The sequence below is a fragment of the Protopterus annectens genome, chromosome 6.part0 (assembly GCF_019279795.1).
Source record: "Protopterus annectens isolate FY-2018-M chromosome 6.part0, PAN1.0, whole genome shotgun sequence".
Classification (NCBI taxonomy): domain Eukaryota; kingdom Metazoa; phylum Chordata; order Ceratodontiformes; family Protopteridae; genus Protopterus; species Protopterus annectens.
In genome coordinates, this window is record NC_056737.1 from 340,533,046 (window position 1) to 340,552,918 (window position 19,873).

The following is a 19,873-nucleotide window of genomic DNA, read 5'->3' on the forward strand; positions in this document are numbered from 1 at the left end:
AAAATACTACTTTCAAAACTGCAATGATCTCAAATACTCATTTCATCAATGGACCCGGCCATTTTTACAACTTTTTATTCTTACACAAGCAGGCAAATCAGCTTTGAAAATGAGATGCATTAACAGTATGGCAGCCAGCAGCAACTACAACCACCATATTTCACAGAACAGTGAACCTCTTTGTTAGCCAGGACACCATGATGCTCAACCTTTCTTCAGTCTAGACTGTTAGCACTACAGTCAGAAAGCTGACCTCTACACAGCAGCAGTAGGACAAAACCTCTAAATCCTTCTCTAGATAACTTTAGCCTTTGGACTTATTACAGAGAGTCCCTGGTAGCTATACTTCCAGCTCAGATAAAATTAAACTCAAATTTAGTAGTATATACAGAACCCTTGTAAACAATAACCTGGGCACAAACCCTGCAGAACAAGAAATCGGCCCCTGTAAGACAGCCCTGCATCTCTCTGCTTCAGTCTTCAAGTCACTGCTTAGCTACTGTGTCTGCTTGGTGTGAGAGCTGTAGTCATATACATTTCTGAAAAAAGCCACCTTTTCAAAAGGATGCAGAAAGCTTCAAAACAGTCAAACTAGCAGACCAAACAAAAAGCAATGTATCTGGTTAAGCAAGAAAATGGGATTAGAGACCAGAATTTCCTCTTAAAAAAAACAAACAAAAGTTCAGCACAGCATTTTACATTTCTCCCATTCCTTGATCCAAGCAGAACTCTTCCATTACAGATTACAACTCACACTGTAAAAACAATTTGACAACATGACTATTGCTTTGTGGATAAAGTTAGGACCATTCCCCACAGTAAGCCTATTGCTGTGAAAATGACTGGTCTTAGACCATATAAAATTCCACAGGTGTGAAATCCTCTAAACAGAGAAAATAGCAAATTCACTTTTCTGTCTGACAGAAAAGTGGGAGTTATGTACAAGTAATTGGATGTTCTAAAACAAAGTCCTAACCTCGAAAATAAAAACAGGGTGGGTTAACTGTAAGACATGTCTAAGAAATAAACCGGGCATGTTCAACTGGCCTACTCTTCTTTCCTGTACTACTCCTGGCTAACTAAATTTAATAACTTCTGGTTATACCATTTCTTCTTCCTTAACTACCTCATAATCTATGCTCTCTCACATCTAGATAATCTCTAACCTCAACCTTTTCTATCCAATTTCCACCCCCCTACAAAACCCTTCACTCAGCTTACTTTGAGGAACTACAATGTCTATACTACAATGTCTACACTACAATAAGGAATTATATTAGATGATTGTATAATACAAATGTCAGCTATAATATCATAGAATGTAACTTCTGGTGTACTGTATGTCTTGTATATTTTTTGTATAATTTCTTGTATACATTTTATATAATCTCTATATGTGGGGCTTTTCTCCCCGGGCATCCGGTGAAAATAAGAAGTTATGTACCTACCATAACGTTCCATGTTAGTTGTCTTCTCTCGCCTTCTTTCTTGCTTGATGGGTTCGGAGCCGATCCCTCGGCTCCGACTCGGCACTTGCTAAGCTCGAGAGTCACTTTTACCAGCTCGAGGCAGCCCCATATCCCATGATGCAAGGCGGTAAGTACCCAGATCTCGTTTGCTGACAAAGGGCAATAGCACCAAGCATAAAATACTTCCCAAAGGAAGAAAGAAAACTTACAGATGAAAGAAGGACCAGGTCTGAATGGTCTTCAGCATAACAGTTTCTTATAACAAGGTCTGTCCAGGCCAGGGGGAAGGAGGGAGGGTCGAGAAAGAAGGCGAGAAGACAACTAACATGGAACGCTATGGTAGGTACATAACTTCTTAATGTTAAGTTGTCAATCTCGCCTTCATTCTTGCTTGATGGGACCGCGACCCTAGCACCTCTATCCTGGGTGGCTCAATGGAACAAACTCTTGAGGACTGTAGAGCCAAAACTGGCTCTGTCCCTGGAGGCCAAGTCCAATTTGTAATGGGAAACAAAAGTGTGAGGGTAGCCCAAGTGGCCGCTGCACAAATAGTGTCCAAAGGAAGTCTAGCTTGAAAAGCTGTAGAAGTAGCTAAGCTCCTAGTTGAATGTGCTTTAGGTTTTGAGCACAGCTGTTTTCCCCTGAGCGATAAATTTCAGAGATGGCAAGAAAGCCATCTGGACAAGGTCACTTTAGAAACAGGAAGGCCTTTTTATTATCCGCATAGGAAACAAAAAGTTGATCAGATTTTCTAAATTTTTTGTTCTGTCCAAATAATATCTAAGTTGACGGTGGACATCAAGACAATGTAGCTTTTGTTCAGCTCTATCTGAATAGTTAGGAAAAATACAGGAGATCAATGGATTGATTCAAATTGTTCTTTGAAGCGACCTTAGGTAAAAAGGTTGGATTAGTTCTCAAAGATACTCTGTCTTTGTGAAAACCAAATAGGGGTCGAACCGAAGAGCATGAAGTTCAGACACCCTCCTGGCAGATGTAATAGCCACTAGGAATAAAGTTTTCCAAGAAAGATATTTCAGGGAACAAGAAACAGCTGGCTCGAAGGGGGGAAGAATCAAGGATGCCAGCACTAAATTTAGATCCCACTGAGGAGGAGGATTCCTGATTGGAGGCTTTAGTAGGAAAATTCCTTTCAAGAAGGCCCTGCAGAGCCTATGGGACATAATATTATGATCTGCTATCCCGACATGAAAATTGGAAATAGCAGCCAATTGAACTCTGACTGTGGAAGAAGAGGAGCCTGCATGAAAAATCTCTGCTAAGAAGTCCAGGACTGCCTGAACAGGTGCAGTAAAAGGATCAATATTGTGGGCCTTAGCCCAATAAGAGAAACGTTTCCATTTGCTTGTATAAATCCTCCTAGTAGAGGATTTTAGCGAAGCTACTATGATGTCTCTAACTGGGTTAGAGATCAAAGGAAGCCTGGCTAAGGAAGGAAGTGGAGCAACCATGCTGTGAGGTTGAGAGAAGGAATTGACTGGTGCAGCTGACCCGATTGGTGAATCAGAAGATCTGGCACTGGGTCCAGATGCCACGGCTGCACCAAAAGGTGATGATGGAGGAACGGGAACCAAACTTGTCGAGGCCAGTAAGGGCAATGAGAATCAATTTGGCTCTCAAACGGTAGCTTTCTGGATCACCTGAGGGATCAGAGGAAATGGAGGGAAGGCATAAAGAAGTCCCTGGGGCCAATCCTGGGTCAGAGCGTCCCTGGGGGGATGGCCTGATAGAGGGAAGAGGCTGAAGAAGTCTGGGCATTTGCTGTTTTGGGGAGTAGCAAAAAGATCGCAACATGGACGACCCCATTCCAGAAAAATCTCTTCCGCTATAGATTGCTTGAGAGACCACTCGTGAGGCATGAGAATAGCTCTGCTCAATCTGTCCGCTACAATGTTGGTTTTCCCAGGGATATGCGTTGCTACCAGAAACCGATGAGAGGAGATCGCCCATTGCCAAAGTCTGAGCGCTTCTCGACACAAGGGGTAGGACTTGGTTCCGCCCTGTTTGTTGATATACCAAACTACAGACATGTTGTCTGTGTGGACTGCAATTGTCCCTACGGGAAGAAAGTCGTTGAGGGCTTGCAACGTTAAAAGCACTGCTCTCATCTCCAGGACATTTATGTGCAGATGGTACCGAACGGCTGCCACGTCCCATGAACCATCCTGCCCTGATAATGACCCCCACCCGATCAGGGAGGCATCCGTGGTGACAGTGGCTATCGGGGATGGGGGTACAAAGTACCTGCCTTGGTGAACCTGAGGTGATGTGATCCACCAAGCAAGATGCTCTTTGCATGTCTGTGTCACCAGAATCTGGTGACGCATTGGAAGTTGCTGGTATGACCATTGTGTGAACAGCATCCACTGAAGAAGGCGCATGTAGAATCGAGCCAGGGGAAGAAGAGTGATGGCCGCAGCCATGAGACCTAATACCTTTAGAACCATTCTGGCCTGTACTTTCTTGCTGGCCAGAATGATCCTGACATGACTCTGAATGTCTGAAACTCTTTGATCTGTAAGGGTAGCTGACATCCGAACAGTGTTTAAGTTTGCGCCTATGAAGGTAATAGACTGGCAGGGTGATAAGGATGACTTTTCGAAGTTGATTGAGATGCCCAAATGAGAACAAAGGTCTATTGTGTAATCCCTGGCTTGTATAAGCTGATGCCTGGTGGTGGCTGACAGGAGCCAGTCGTCGAGATACGGAAACACCTGGAATCCTTGAGGACTCAGGTGAGCCGTGACCACTGCCATGCATTTGGTGAACACTCTGGGGGCTGTAGTGAGACCAAAAGGCAGGGCTCTGAACTGGAATTGACTGGACCCCAGCCGAAAGCGGAGAAATCTCCTGGAGCGTCTATGAATTTTGATGTGATAGTACGCATCCTGAAGATCTATTGAGCACATCCAGTTGTCCTTCTGTAAGAAGGGCAGAATTGATTGAAGAGTGACCATTCGAATCTTGTCTTCCTGACAGACTTGTTGAGTCTGCTGAGATCCAATATTGGTCTCCAGTCTCCCGTCTTTTGGGGACCAAAAGAACCTTGAGTAGATTCCGGCTCTGAATGGTCTATTGTCACTGGCTGAATGGCTCTTTTGCAGTAGTTTTGAGACTTCTAACTCTGCAACCTCCCTTAGACCGGGTGGTACGCCTGGAAGGGAACTTGAGGGAAGGGACTTTCCTCGAAAGGAATTATGTAACCCTTGGATATGATCGACTGTACCCATCTGTCTTGAGTGAGGGAATGCCAGGCTTCTGGGTACAGTGATAATCTTCCCGACTGCCTCCAAGGAGGGACAGCCGGGCAACACCTCAGGGATGCTGAAAGGGCTTGTCAGAGAGAGGCTCTCTGCTTCCCTGGTTTTTCGACCCCTCTGCCTCTAGAGCGCGTCTGTTGTTGTTACCCCTCTGCCTCTAGGGTAAACTGACCACGTGAATCCGGGCGTGACTCCTTGGGACTTACGGAACCACATTTTCCCACCTTTCTGTCCTTTGGGATAAGGTCTAGAAGGGGTGGAAAACGGACTCCAACAGCAGAAAGAGTCTTGCCGTCCTGTTCGCACCTGGTCAAGGTTTCCTTCACCTGAGGGCCAAACAAAGCTGACCCATCAAAGGGAGAATTTGTGAAGGACGCCTTAAAGGGATCCGCAAAATCACATAGCCGCATCCAGGCTTGGCGACTAAGAGCCACACCTGTACCTGCGGCTCTACTCGCTCCATCCGCAGCATAAGATATTAGCCGCATGGAGGAGTTTGCAATGGAATTGAGGGTTCCTAGCTGCGCAATTTTTCTTGAGCCCCTGCAGCTGTAGGATCCTGAACTACTTCACCCAGCTCCTTAAGGATATCCCTCTGGAGTCTGGTGAAGTGACATAGGTAATTCAGCGAACGATAGCAAAGGTCGCTGAGGAAAACATCCGCCACTGCATTCTATCCATGGTCCTAGAGTCCTTATTAGGAGGATGGACGGGCACGGAAGGATCTGCAAGTTCCTTTTGGTGGCCGCAGCCACCACCATGGCATCAGCGGGACACCCTTAGTGAGGAATTGCTTGTCACACGGGCAGTGATAAATTTTGAAGGCCTCCTAGGGACTGGCTCTACAGAGTCAGGAGCTGCCCACGCCTGCAATAACCTGCATAAGGGGTCGAAGGCGGAGACACCCAGGAGGTGGAGGGCCGAGATCCAAACGCCTCTAGGTATACTGACTCATCCTCAGAGGGATTGTTGGTGGGCCAGTTTCCCTCTGTTTCAGGAGTTCTAGGATGTCTGAGAAGGAGACATCCTCAGAGGAGGATCTAGGGATCCCTCTGAATCATCAAAGTCAGTATCCAGTGACAGACTCGGGAGTCTACATGCTTCCTCTTACAAGTCCTCTTCCTAGGAGGATCTCCCGAAACATCAGGAGAATCCTCGGAAGAGGGGAAATTCCCAATGGGGAAACCTGAGGCGGAGGATCTCTGGGTCCTGTAGCAAGAGAAGTGGCAGAGATGTCAACAGGTACTATAGAGGGAGGAGCTACGGGAACAGACTGCTGACTGATACCAGTGGCCAGTACACTCTTCATCACCTCGAATGCTCCCTCCCAGGCAGGTCCGAGAGAACCCGCTCAAGAGCTGGGAACTCCAGGGACCACCGAAAGGGAAGTCTCCGAGGCAGATGTCGGGCCGAGCTCACCAGCCGAGGCTCCAAGGGGAAGAGCGGTTCGGACAAGGGTCCGATGCCACTCACCCCCTCGGAGGAGACCATGGAAGCCTGACCACCGAATCCCTCTAAGGAAGGTCTCGAAGAGGAGATAAGAGTAGAGGCTGAAGGAACAGAAGGGGTATCCGTCCTCCAGCCGTAGCAGTAACCATTCCCGAAGACTCCAACTCAAGCTCTGGGGTAGAGTTGAAGGAGGAACTGTAATGGGGTGTGGACCAACAGTCGTCTGTTGAGACGGACTATGTAACATTTGGGCCAGTACCTGTGACTTAAGTAATCTGCTGACCACTCTCTAGGTCATGATCTGACAGTCTGGATGACCTTGAAGATCGGCTCCGATGGCTCCGTTCCGAAAGAAGAGGAGAAGCCGGAGCCGAAAGTATCGGCTCCAAGGAAGGAGACCTCGACCTCTTCCTGGAATGAGCCATCGGAGCCGATACTATAGATCCTGTCGGAGCCGACTTCCGGAGCCGACAGGAAGCCTCGATGTATCGGCTCCAGCCGGAGCCGATACAGCCACCAAAGTAACGGTGTCGGAGCCGATCGGAGCCGACACCGATGCCTGTGCCACATGGGTGTCGGAACCGATCGGAGCCGACATCAAAGTGGTCAATACAGATTCGGCACCGATAGCCATCGGTGCCGAAGGCTTTGTTAAGCCAGAATCGGCTCCAGCCGGAGCCGATGTAGACTCGGAACGAGTCGGAGCCGAGGCCGCAGGCTTAGACACAGAAGCCTGGGCCTTGGAAGATTTTACTGATTTCGATGGAGCCGACTTAGCCGGAGAGCCCTCCGGCTTAAGAAGGCCCCTAAGGATCAGTTTGTTACGTCTTTCCTGCAGGACTCTCTGGCTGAAGGAATGACAAATAGCACAGGAGTCCTGCAGGTGAAGAGGCCCCAGGCAATACAAGCAAGAAGTGTGACCGTCTGTCAGAGACATCTTCTGACAGCACGAGTCACACTTCTTAAAACCTGAGACCCTCTCCTTTGACATGGTGCTTAAAACACACACACACACCAGTCAAAAAATTTAATTTAAAGAAAATACCAAAAGGTATTCCTAAAATAAACACACACACACCCTAACAGGGGGGGGGATGGGATGGGTAAAATTTGACTAAAAAAAAGTTAAGAAAGACAGGGATTTTCTGTCAGGAAATCTAGATAATAAGGTTATAACTAACAATAAAGTGTTTTTTTAACAAAAAGGGGCTTTAATATTAATAAAGAGAATCACTTACCAGGAGCTGGTAAAAGGAGGACCTCATAAGCGAAGCGGCAAACGAGATCTGGGTACTTACCGCCTTGCATCATGGGATATGGGGCTGCCTCGAGCTGGTAAAAGTGACTCTCGAGCTTAGCAAGTGCCGAGTCGGAGCCGAGGGATCGGCTCCGAACCCATCAAGCAAGAATGAAGGCGAGATTGACAACTTAACATTGGGTCTTATCCCAGTCGGACTTTCCCGGTAAACAAATGTAAAATAAAATAATCAAACAGCGAGCCAGACTACGTCCATTCTTCAGTATCAAAAATCCGAGATTGAGGAGCTAGTCAAAAGACCAAAATCCTAATACTTTCAACTACAATGGTTCCGTTTAATTGAATATTCAGTTCCATTACAATAGTATCTTGGCAGTTTACAGAACTTGCAACTTTTGTGACCTACTAATCTAACTACTTCACAATACCTGTGACAACAAATTAAGCTAGAACAACAAAAATCACTACTTTAACCTTCAGCAAAATACCATAAATAAATCACTCTGTTTCTGGAATAAATTTAAAACACTCAGAAAAGTATCATTTCACATGAGAATTCATTACAACATCCCAATGGCCAGTCTACTGCCAAAGCCCTTCATGACTATTTAAAATCTAACACTGACAAATACACCATTAAAGTGAACCCCAAGCAACTATCACACAACACTGTCTCAATATCATCTCAACCATTTACTTTTAAGCCTGTCATTGTGCTTGATATCAAACGAGTCTTGCAGCAAATCAGGTTAAAAGGTCACCTGTTAAAGGACAATCTTTTTCCAGCATTCTTTAAAGTGACATCTAGTTCACACTGCCTACTTTCCTAACATCCTCATCAACAGAAGCCTTAAAAGGGATAGCCGGGGGGCAGCCTCCGTTCCTTTTCTCAGATATTTAAGTTGTGCATTCTCAACTATTACAATAACTAACGTTTTTCAAGAAAATGTGAGGTATGTGCTTACCAGAATGTTATATTTCTCTGGTTTCTGCTTGAACACTGGAACATCAGGACTGCTGCCTTTGACACCCTCTAGTGATTGCAACAAACTCCTCACAAGCTCAAGCTCCTCCCTAATCATAACCTCCTGCTGCTGTTGAATCTTTTAGAGAATGCCAATATTTACTCCTAATAACTACATATATAAAGAAGCAAAGAGAAAGGAGTTTAAAAATAAGACAAGCTACAGACCCCTCTGAGTATGACAATTTGGTGGAGAAAGGTGGGAGGGTTGTTCCAGTGTTTGGACAAAGACCAGAGAAATCTAACATTCAGGTAAGTACATAACTTACATATTTTTCAGGTCCTATCCACACACTGGAACATCGGGACAGAGTCCCCAGCTAACATATGTTCATAGGAGGTTACTAGGCTATTGGCCTTAAGGCCCTTATAAGCCTAGCCAAGAGTTTACCCACGTTTAGACAAATCAGCACCCGATGCCCCTTGTCCAGCAGGGACACAGGTGGAATCCCAGGGGTATATTTTCTGTTTCCCATCCAGTTATCCAGGTTGCCCTTAAAAAGGGGTATAGAGGTACTCTGCTTGATGTGGAGAGGGAGTCCATTCCCAAGGTGAGGGAGTCTCTGGGACACAAATCTGTACCGCAAAGTCTTGTTGATGTCACAGACCAGGCTGAGGCCGAGCATGTGGGTTACTTGAGTGGAGCTTGACTTTTGGATATGCAGCAGTCCCATCAAGGTGGGGTCCATGATCGCCTTTGTATGCCAGAGTATGAAAGTGAGTAGAGGGATAGGGCTTTTAACCTATCTGTGTATGGTAGATGTTTGAGGCCCTGGATACTCCTGGTGAGGAACCTCTGTGGTCTCTCCAGCTGCTGCATGTGCTTTGCGAAGTACATGCTGAAAGAGGCGTTGTACTCAATAATGGGCCTTATAAGGGAAGAATACATAGATGTTATGACCTCCTTGTCCCTGGATGAGATACCCCTTACTTATGACGTGGGTCATGTAGAAGACTTTCTGTACAACAGAAGCAACATGGTGGTCAAAAGTCAGGTTGCTATCAACCTGGGTGCCCAAATCCCTCATGATTAATTGTGTGCTTAGGACATTATTAATGTAATAATTTGTGGGGACATCATGAGTGGCATGCCCCAGCAAACCTTTAAGAATGGTCATCCCAAAAGATGCCTAGAAGTAGAGTCAAAGCTGTAATGCTTAGCAAAGGTATGCAGTGAAGCCACGGCTATCTGAAGTGGAAGGTTACGCAGAAATGCTGTAGATATAGCTAGAGTCCTTTAAGAATGCACTTTGGTTGGAATAAGCTGCCTGCTAACAGAAATGCAGTCTGAAATCCATTTTGCCTGTGTAATTTTGGTAATCATTTGAACAAGTTTAGCCACCTGAGCAATCAAATAGAACCTTAAATAGCTGTACATCAAGGCAATGTAACAAAAGTACTCTCTTTTGTTAGAATACTTGGGAAAGAATGCTGGCAAGTGAATGTACAGGTTTAGATTTTGCTTGGCTACTTTAGGCACAACAGAATGTTTTGTCCCAAGGGATGTCCGGTCCTGGTGGAGGATTATGTATAGATATTGTGAAGATAAAATTCCAAGACTCTTCCCGCCATCAAAAGGTTTGTTGAACCAGCTGGTCCGAAAGGAGATCTCATCAAACTCAAGGCCTTCCACAATCAGTGTGCATGCAGGGAATGAGTTGGAAAACTTTTGTAACAGAAAGCTAGATGTGCCTTAATGTAGCAGCTTGCCTTTTTGTTGTACAATAGATTAAACACCTCCTCTAATGGTACTGAGACTGATGAAATGTTTCTGTCATAAGCCCACAATGAAATATTTTTCCATTTTCCCTCCTAGGTGACTTAGCAGACTAGAGCTCTGTGGGAGAAGGCTTTCCTCAACAGATTAGGCCACAGCAAGGAGAATATGTCTGGTGGGGCTAGAAGGATGTTATGAGAATGAGTTGAGCCTTGCAAGCTCTGTCATTCTGTTAAAGGGGAAGGGGGATATGCACAAAGGACACCGATGGCCATTTGTGGGAGAACACATCTCTCTAGGTGTCTTTCCATCTTGGGAAACTATGCTGAAGGGCGTTTGATATTGAAGCCAAAAGACTGCAGCAAGGTCTCCCCCACTTCTTGAATATAGTGCATGCTACCCTGCAGCTGAACATTCATTGGGTTGCACTTATGCTGTTTGCTCAGTTTGTCCACAACCACAGTGGTAGACTTGAGTAAATGCACTGCTATTAGAAAGAGCTGTGATGTTATTGCCCATTCCCATACTCTCATTGCTTCTTTGCAAACAGGATAAGATTACACTCTCCCTTGCTTGTCTGCATATCATACCACTGCCATACTGTCTGAGTGTATAACAACTGCACACAGAGGGAGCACATCCTGGAATATTCTGCAACACTAGGAAGACTGCTCTTATCTCAAGTACATCTATGTGCAGAAAGGCCTCCTCCATGGTCCACATACTATGTACCATCTTGCCTGACAAGTGCCCCCAACCAAGGGTAGATGCTTCCGTGGTCACAGTTGCAACCTTTACCGATTTGATGAAATGTGATCCTATCAAAAGATTCTGAGGCTTCATCCACCAGATTAGGCTCCATCAGACAACCTGCAATAACTAGACCTGTGGCACATGGACTGAAAGGCCTGGTCCCATTTTACCCAAACTGTCCACTTCAAAATTCTCATTTTGAGCCTGGCATAGAGAACCATCAAGGTAGTCAGAGTACTTTGAGGAGTAGGGCTGTTGATGGCTGATTCTGTTGAAGCGAGACCTTAAAAATTAGAGGAAATTCTATCCTGTCGTAGGGTCACAAACTCGCTTCAAGTGTCCTGACAGCAGCCTATAAAATTCAGATCTTGTGAAGATTACAGCTGGGACTCATTTACATTTATTGGGGTTCCCAAAGGCAGGCAGATTCAGAGCAAGTATGGTCTTGCTAGAACAAAGCTAATCCACAGATGGAGTTGCCAAGAATCAACCAAGTACAGGAAGACCTGTACCCCTAAAAGCCACATACGGGTTGTGACAGGAGCCATACATTTGGTGAATACATGGGGGGGCTGTGGTGAGACCAAATGGTAGGACCCAAAATTGAAATGGAGTGGCTCTGACTTCGAAATGAAGAATTATTTTTGATGCTTTGTTTATCTTTGTGTGTAGACAGGCTTTCTGAAGCTCTAGAGAGCATATCCAAGCCCCTGCCTGAAGGCAAGGCAGTATGGACCCTCTACTCTGTGAATAACAGCCCTGTTGCTGTCTATGCTGCAGCTGCTGGGAGTTATGAAACCACAGGTTTTTCACCCCTTTTTGGTTCCATTTAAGAGTTCTTTCCAGGGCAGCAAAATTTAACTTCTGCAGTGAGTGAGTGTTTTGCTGTCTTGCTCATAACACCCAAACCCAATGTCCTGGTATTAAAATGAAAAGCTGCTCAGACTTGTGAATAGCCTTTATCTTATCCTAATAATACCAGAGCTGGATAGACTGATTAAGAGCAAATCATTGACCATCCTGGGTATAAAAGATAGATTAGTACACAGAGACACCTTGTCCCTATGAAAAATCAAAAAGGGAGGAATCACCACCAGAGCTTAAAGTTCATAAAATCTCTTTGCTAAAGTAAGGGCACCCAACAAAACAAAACAGTCTTCCAGGTGCAGTGTTGCAAAGCAGTAGCAGCAGGCTAAAAAGAAGCCAGAGTAATTTTTTGAAGGACATAATTAAGGTCACAAGAGGGAAGAATAGGTTTTCTTGGGGGCATGATATGAAGGAGACCTTTAAGGAATTGCTTGACCTCAAAACAAGAGGCCAGTGTGGGCTTAAGGGCAGACAAGTAGAGAAAAATGTGCTTTAACAGAAGGATTTTCGAAGCCAGCATGGAGCAGTTCACACAAGTAAGAAAGGACCAAAGAGGCTCCCACTGAGAAGGGGCCCTGGTGATGCTAAAATATAAAGTTGTATACACTGATCCTGGTGATGTTTAAGACACCAAACAGAAAATCTTTTACATTTAGCCATGCAGGATTTTCTGGTAGCAGGTTTCCTGGCCTTCTGCAGAACCCTAAGCACGTCCTCAAAAAAGTGGTGTCTAAATGGGATCAAAATCCTATCAAATGTCAACTGAAGAGTGGACAAGTGAGGGTGAATGAGACACCCCTTATCTTGTGTGAGAAGATCCATCTGGGGAGTTAAGTTGACAATTGTCCCTGGCCATGTAAGAGAAGTGGAAACCAGTGCTGTCTGGATCAAAAGGGAGTCGACAGCAAGATTCTTGAGATTCCCGCCTGATCTTGTCCAGGACCCTGGGAAGGAGAGAGAAAGGTAAGCATGTAGGGATATTCCCTTTCAAGAAAAGGACATTGTGTCCACCTTCCAAGTCAGAGGACTTGGGAACAGAAGTGAGGAAGTTGCTCGTTTAGTGGGGTATTTCTCAAGTGGATCTTCTTGCCTTCCTTCTGATGAACTGTCCAGAAACACCTCTCTGTGATGAGCTTGTGTCCTGGGCCTGCTCAGGGAGTCTGCCCAAAGTTGTATTCTGAGGAGATGTAAACCACTTGAAAGGTTACCTGATGGAGAATTGCCAAATCCCAGAGCTGAAGGGCTAGTCTGTAAAGAAGATAAGACCTTGTGCCACCATTTGTACATGTACCACATGACTGTGGCATTGTCTGAAAAGACCTTCAAAGGGCCTGGAGACCAATGAGAATGGAAGGCCTGAAGAGCAAGAATAAGCACCCTCATTTCTTTTTTGTTGATGTGGTCTGACCTCTGACGAAGGAGCAATAGACCCTGAATCCTCAGATTGTTGGAAGAGGCTCCCCACCCCAGGTAGGAAGCGTCTGAGTTTGAAAACGCAATCTCGGACTGAGGGAGACATGTTGAATCAATCAGTGAAGCTCGAGTCTGAGACAAGGAAGTTAAGGAACTGGTAACTCCAGAGGATGGCAATGCTGGAGCTAAGCCATCCTTACGTACCATTAGATTTCCTCATATGAAGCTTGGCAAAAGGGGTGCATGGGAATGTTTGAGGCCATGAACTCCAGGACCCTGAGAAATTCCCTTGAATAAATGAGAGAAAGGGGAAGCAGAGACTGGAAGCAAGCTGTCAGAGAAAGAACCTTGGGAGAAGGAAGGAAAGCCAACATTGGAATGGCTCATATTATGCAACCCTGAAATGTGGTCTTGAGGAGTTCGACTTGACTTCTTGAGATTTATAGTGAATCTCAGACTGCAGAAGGAGCTTGGGTGAAGTTCAGATACTGCAACAGTCTGGACAGAGAGAGACTGAAGAAACAGGTCATCCAGATATGGGAATATCTGGATTCCCTAAAGCTTGCAAAAGGCCATGACAGGGGTGAACACCATTGTGGCCATAGAGAGACCAAAAGGCAATGCAGAAAACTTAAAATGAGAGGAAAAAAAAAACAAACAAAAATTTCCTGAATAGAGGATGAATTGGAATATGAAGATAAGATGTCCTTTAGGTCTTGGGATACCAGAAAAGCCTATGGAAGCCAATGGGGAAACGGAGTCTGGAGGGAAAGGATCCAGAAGGAATCTTTAGAAACATATTTAGAAAGGAAAAGTGTACAGCTGTTCTCAAACATCCCTCTCATCTAGGGAGCAAAAACATTCTGAAGTAAAACCCTCTTCCCCTTTGAGATTCTGGAATGCACTGAATTGTGCCCTGCTCCAGTAAATCTTGCAGAACCTGAAACAAATTAGGAAGTCGGCCTGGAGGAGGTTGAGGAAGACCTGAGTAAGGGGGGTAGGGATTTCCATACCATAAAATAACTATTATGGATAATGGACAGAATCCAGGAGTTTGAAGTAATCTGTTCTCAAACAGGGAGAGAGACAGGGAAAGCCTGAGAGACAGGGGAACATGGCCGTGGGAAGGGGGAGAAAGTATGTCAGATGAAGGTAGACTTGTCCTGAAAAAGGGTCCTTTTTAGTTTTAGAAGTCTGGGTGGGTTTATCAAAAGAACATATGCTCAGAAACCATCTTTCCCTTGGAAGGCTGCCTATGCACAAAGGTAGACTTAGAAGGACAGTGTGTCTGAAATTTTGGTATGAGAGAAACAAAGATTTAAGATCCTACATCAAGTTACCTTTATCCTGAGAAGTCAAACAAGTCAGCAGCAGTACCAAAGAGATTGTGATTGCCCAAAGGGGCATCTAACAGCTTATCCTTAATATCAGGTAAAGCCTGGAGGAGAAGCCAAGAGTACCTCCTCATAACTCAGAGCCTGAAGTAGCATCCCTAGAAGATGGATCAGCTGCATCATAACTACATTTGATGGATTATGGGTAACCTGAGAAAGTGAACTTAAGAAAAGGGCATCAGTCTTAACTTCAGAGCCAGGAAGGTCGGACAAACTCCTCCAAGGTGACAAAAGGGCCAAAACATACCTGATCATATGAGTTTGACAGTTAACGGCCTTGAAGGCCAGACTGGCAGAAGTATACACTTTTTCCCCAGCTTCTCCAAAGCTCTACTGTCAGGAAGAGGGCAAAAGCTTGGATGGCTTGTCAGCTGAAAGAGAACATAGCAGGGTCTGAAGTACACCTGTAGAGGTACTTAAAGGCCTCAGGCACTTTGTAAAAATGGTCAGTCTTCTTAGGGGCCAGAGGTTGGGAATCAGGCTCCAAAGAAGCATCTGCAAATGTATCCAACACAGGGGGAAAAGCAGAGGGTTTACCATCTGCAACAGCTCTTAACACTGTTTTTGAATATCACAGACTTGTGAGTAAGCCCACTTAAAATGCTCCATCATATCAACTACCTGTCTCCTCCAAAGGACAATTCCTCAAAGGGAGAGTCAGGACTCAAGGAATCCTCTTGCTCAGACCCACAGTCTAAAGCAGTGGTAATTTGTGAGGAGTAGGCCAATGATTCATCTCCTGAATCCACCTCCTCATCTGAAGAATCAGACTCCCTAGTCCTTTTGGCTGAAGTAGAGGACCAAGGGGAAGCAGAGCAGATAACCCCTGAGGTGGTCGTAAGGCCATAAAGGCATTGAAAAGCCCTGGGTAAAATCCTGCCATCCCCTCTGAGGATCCTTAGCAGTGAGAGGTGTCCATTTAGTTTTCTGCTTCTTAAGTGGAACATCAGCTTTGACAAACTTAGGAGGCTCTAACCCTCACCTAGGCTCTGTAAGGAAACCAAGGACCTCTTTCCTCTACACCCTTCAGAAAAGATCAGCCATGGCTCCTCTTCAACATCCACAGAAGACATTTGGATTGCCTCAGAGAAAGTGCAAGAAGCCGGTTCCATACCTACCTTCAACAGGGTCGAGGCAAAGGAAACAAGTGTCTGCACCAGACGGTCTTCGGGAACTTTCCTCACCTCAAGAGAAATCTGGTGGAGGCCGGACAACAGCATAGTCAGATGGAGGACTTCTTTGTCTTCTTTTTAAGAGAAGTCTTCCCTTGAGGTGGGCCGATTCGGCCATGGCACCCTGAACTAAAAGTTCAGAATGTTGGTTTTCAAGATAAATGGATAAAGATTATAGATTGCTGTGAAGCATTTTGGGAACAAAAAACTGATAAATGGCACACTGGGTATGACTGCGGGAAACACTAAGGCAGAACAAACTTCTCAAGATGGTTTTTATGGGGAATCTGTTTCCCACACTGACATTTTCCTTTCCTGGATGACATGAACCCTAAGGGAGAAAATGAAGGAACTCCAACAGGGCACTTACCTGTAAATGGCTTGGTAAAAACCAGGTCAGGAAAGGGTGATCAGACTTTCAACTGTGGAGTTCAGATTGGTGGCAAAGAAGTCCAGAGTATGGACTGCATGTATGTCAGCTTTATACCCTATGCCTGTGCGTGGAGCATATGTCAGAAGCACAATGCTAGGAAGGTATAAAGGCTTTGGTATGCTGGCCAGACATTGGGCTATCCTTGGCAGGAGATCCCACGTTATGAATACTGAAATAGTGATAACTAAGGACATTTGCATTTTCTCATCTTTCTCACCCAATGCTTAGTCTCTTTCCCAGTATGCCTAGCGCACCATATCCTTTACCTTATCACACTGTCCTCTTCTCCTAGCTACATCTGATAATCACCCATATTACAACATCAATTTCTTCTTGCAAATATAGCTCTCTGACTGTAACCATCGCAAATTTGTTACTTACCTTTCACCTTCTATATTAAGTATGTGACTTTTCTGGTATTATTTGCACTTCATCTGTTAGATGCTATATTTAAATTATTGTAATTGCTCCTTGTACTCCTGTGATTTACTTTTGCTCTCACAGCTGTACTACACGCTTTGTACTTGCATGAGTACAAGTCATAACTGTATGATATGTAGATACTGCAGGTCTCGCGGGTCCCATTTAAAAACAGGCTTTGTCCAGTACAGTTAACCCAGTCAACAAAAAATAAATAAAATTAAAAAAAAAAAAAGCCTACTGTCAAATGTCTAAGAATCCAGAACCAAGCTTCCAGTAAGCCAGGAGATCCTTGGCCTACAATCAGAAAGTTCTAGCATGGATGAAATGGTCTGCAGTTTTATTTCTTCAGAAAGGTATCAATGAAAGTGGTGGAGACGTTCTCTGGAAATACTCATAACTAAAACTGAGATAAATGTGTTTCCTTTCTGACAAAGGATGAAGTAACACCAGCAAAAAACAGTACTATTGAAAGAAGATGACCATGTTATAAACCTGGTCTGGATGCACAATTTGTCATTCTGTGCTTTTGCTCTACAGCTCTGCTCCACAGTGTGGAACTATTGCTGCAGACATATAAACGATTCTTACCATCTGTACTTCATCATTCCATATCACAACACTGCACAGCAAATCAATGGGGTAATTTTAATATAGAAGGGCATCGAGTGAAATACAAACTTGCAGCCTTTGGTACCAGAAACATTCCAATTTTCCAATTACTGGTTCACTTACTGTGTACAAGTGTACATTTCTGCAGCTTTGATGCAGTGCCATCATTAAATACACTTAGCTTACAGACTCACCAAAGGGTATCATACTCTGCAAATACTTGACAGCATAAGAAACAATGTATTTAGGATCTCTACCTTGCTGAAGTGCCTAAAAAAGCCAATTTCTGAGACTGGTTAGCACAATGGTTACGGTATTTGCCTCTGATGCACAAGGAACAGGGTTCAGTCCTGATCTCCAGCAAATTCATGTTTGGCATTTACATGTTCTCTATGTGCTTCTATGGGGTCTCCCCCAAAAAAACTTGCTGAGAGTATCCATCTCAAAGTAACCCATGAACCGAAGATATGGAAACTGGCTGGAGGAAAAATACAATCAAATGGGCCTAGTTGAAGAGGACCTGCTGGACAGATAGGTATATATCCCAAAGAGTACCCAGTCTATGGAACAGGGTCCCCCATCCATGTAAAGCAGAGTTCCTCCCTAATCCAATTCAAGTGCAACTTGGATAATTGGATGGGATATTCATCCCTGGTTTGACACCCATGTCTCTGATGCAAACAGGTAAACTGTAAATGGTTCATCTCCCAGGCCCATTGTTACCCTTATCAAGGGCATCAGAACTCATCAGAGATTTGGGATGCATGGCTTAAAAAGGCCCTTGCGGTCGTTATCCGAGTGAACACCTATGAACCTATAATTTCAACACTACTTAGTACCAGTGAAACGCAACTTATGACCTGTTAAAAGTGCAAACTCAAATGGTTCCATGCATTACTATTAAAATGCATGGCTGGTGCTACTTTTATAACTGGCCTTAGGCTACACTGTGCAACATACACTCAAACCAATGCTGCTTATATAACAATTGTAGCAGTGTTCATCATGCAGTCAAATAGCTACACTGCTTGCATTCTGACCTGGGACTGATATTAAATTGACTGTTTTAACTGCACCTGCAATCACAAAATGAAAATGAGCCAGACTTACAAAGTGACCAGAATTTAAACTGAAAGCACACAGTTCTAGTCATAATACCCAGGTTACATTGATGCCACTCATTCCCAGTGTTGAACACTTAGGACTCCTAACACACAGGTAAAGACTGACATCTACAATAAACAAGGTATGCTTCTACAAAAAACAGAACACTGCAACAAATTACCAGTAACATTGACTTTCAGTAATAGAGTAAGACAAATTACATTCATGGTACCTCAGAACATGTTTATTTCATTGTTTCAGATGAGAGGTTTTTTTTTACTGGCACCCCAAAACATATCTAAGCTGCTGGCTGGCTAAGATTAACCAGCAATCAACTGGATGTATAAGCTAAATTAAGTACACTTTTATCTGCACTTTTTTCATACAGTACTGCATTTTGATTTTTGTTTCACTGAATATTAACTGAATTGAATATTGTGGTCTCTCTGTCTCTCTACTCCCTCCCTGTTCTTGTTGTGGTGCTAATCTTGGTGGCTTTGAAATTGCAAAGGGTTTTGCATCCAGGAAGAAAGAGGTCATTGTCTCCCTCTACTCTTCCCTCATTAGGCCAATCATCGAGTGCAGTGCCCCATTTGGCATGTACCTCACTGGACACCTGCAATAACTGGAGAGGCCGCAAAAGTACCTCACAAAGAGAATCCTAGGCCTTAAACACTTGTTTGGACACTACTTGGCCCATCTCATTTGCTCACTCAACTGAGTACAGTGAGATAATATTTTGATTTCAGACACTCCTACTAGTCCCATCGCTTCAGCTTTATCTACTGTGTAGAGAGACAGCATTTGGGAAGGACAACCCCTGCAGCCTCTTAATCCTGCTGCCCCCCCCCCCTCGGAAAAAAAATATATACTTTATTCAGCTGTTCTTACTGTAACTGTCTTAGTTTGCTGTTCTGTGTGTTCTTATCTGTTCAGTTGCTCTTACTCTGCACTTATTAGTACCTCCTAATTTACTGCCTTCTGCTCTTGTTTTTAGTCATTTGTTACTTTAATTGCAAAAAATAAATAAATAAATAAATAAAAATTCTAAGCTTGCTTCCCTGCCTTTCTTGTAGCTAGTCTACTCCAGATACAGATTTGCTGTATCCAGGACTGTTTGTAAACTTCTGAGCCCCCAAGCATTTCTGTGTTAGAGAGAGGGGAAGCCTCCTAGCTTATCAGTGAGAGTGGAAAGCACTAGGTATCCTCCCATCTACCACAAGAGTGGTTTCTGACCCAGAAATTGTAGTTTATTGGTCATATGGGCAGTTTTTCCATCTTTCAAATTTCTGGCTTAAAAGCCTGTGTTTGCGCCTGTTTTCTGCCTTTCCTGTAACTAGTTAGTCCAGATACAGATTTGCTGTATCCAGGACTGTTTGTAAGCTTCTGAGCCCCCCAAGCCTTTCTGCATCGGAGGGAAGCCTTCTAGTTTGTCAGTGGGAGTGGTAACCACTAGGTAGCTATCTACCACAAGAGTGGATTCTGGCCCAGAAATTGTAGTTTATTG

General features: G+C 44.4%; 1 protein-coding gene across 1 annotated transcript in view; it reads right to left on the reverse strand.

The window, feature by feature from the left end:
* Nucleotides 1-19,873, reverse strand: part of LOC122804309 (galactocerebrosidase-like) — a 503,531-nt gene that overhangs the window by 91,498 nt on the left and 392,160 nt on the right. The gene's annotated exons all lie outside the window — the stretch shown is intronic.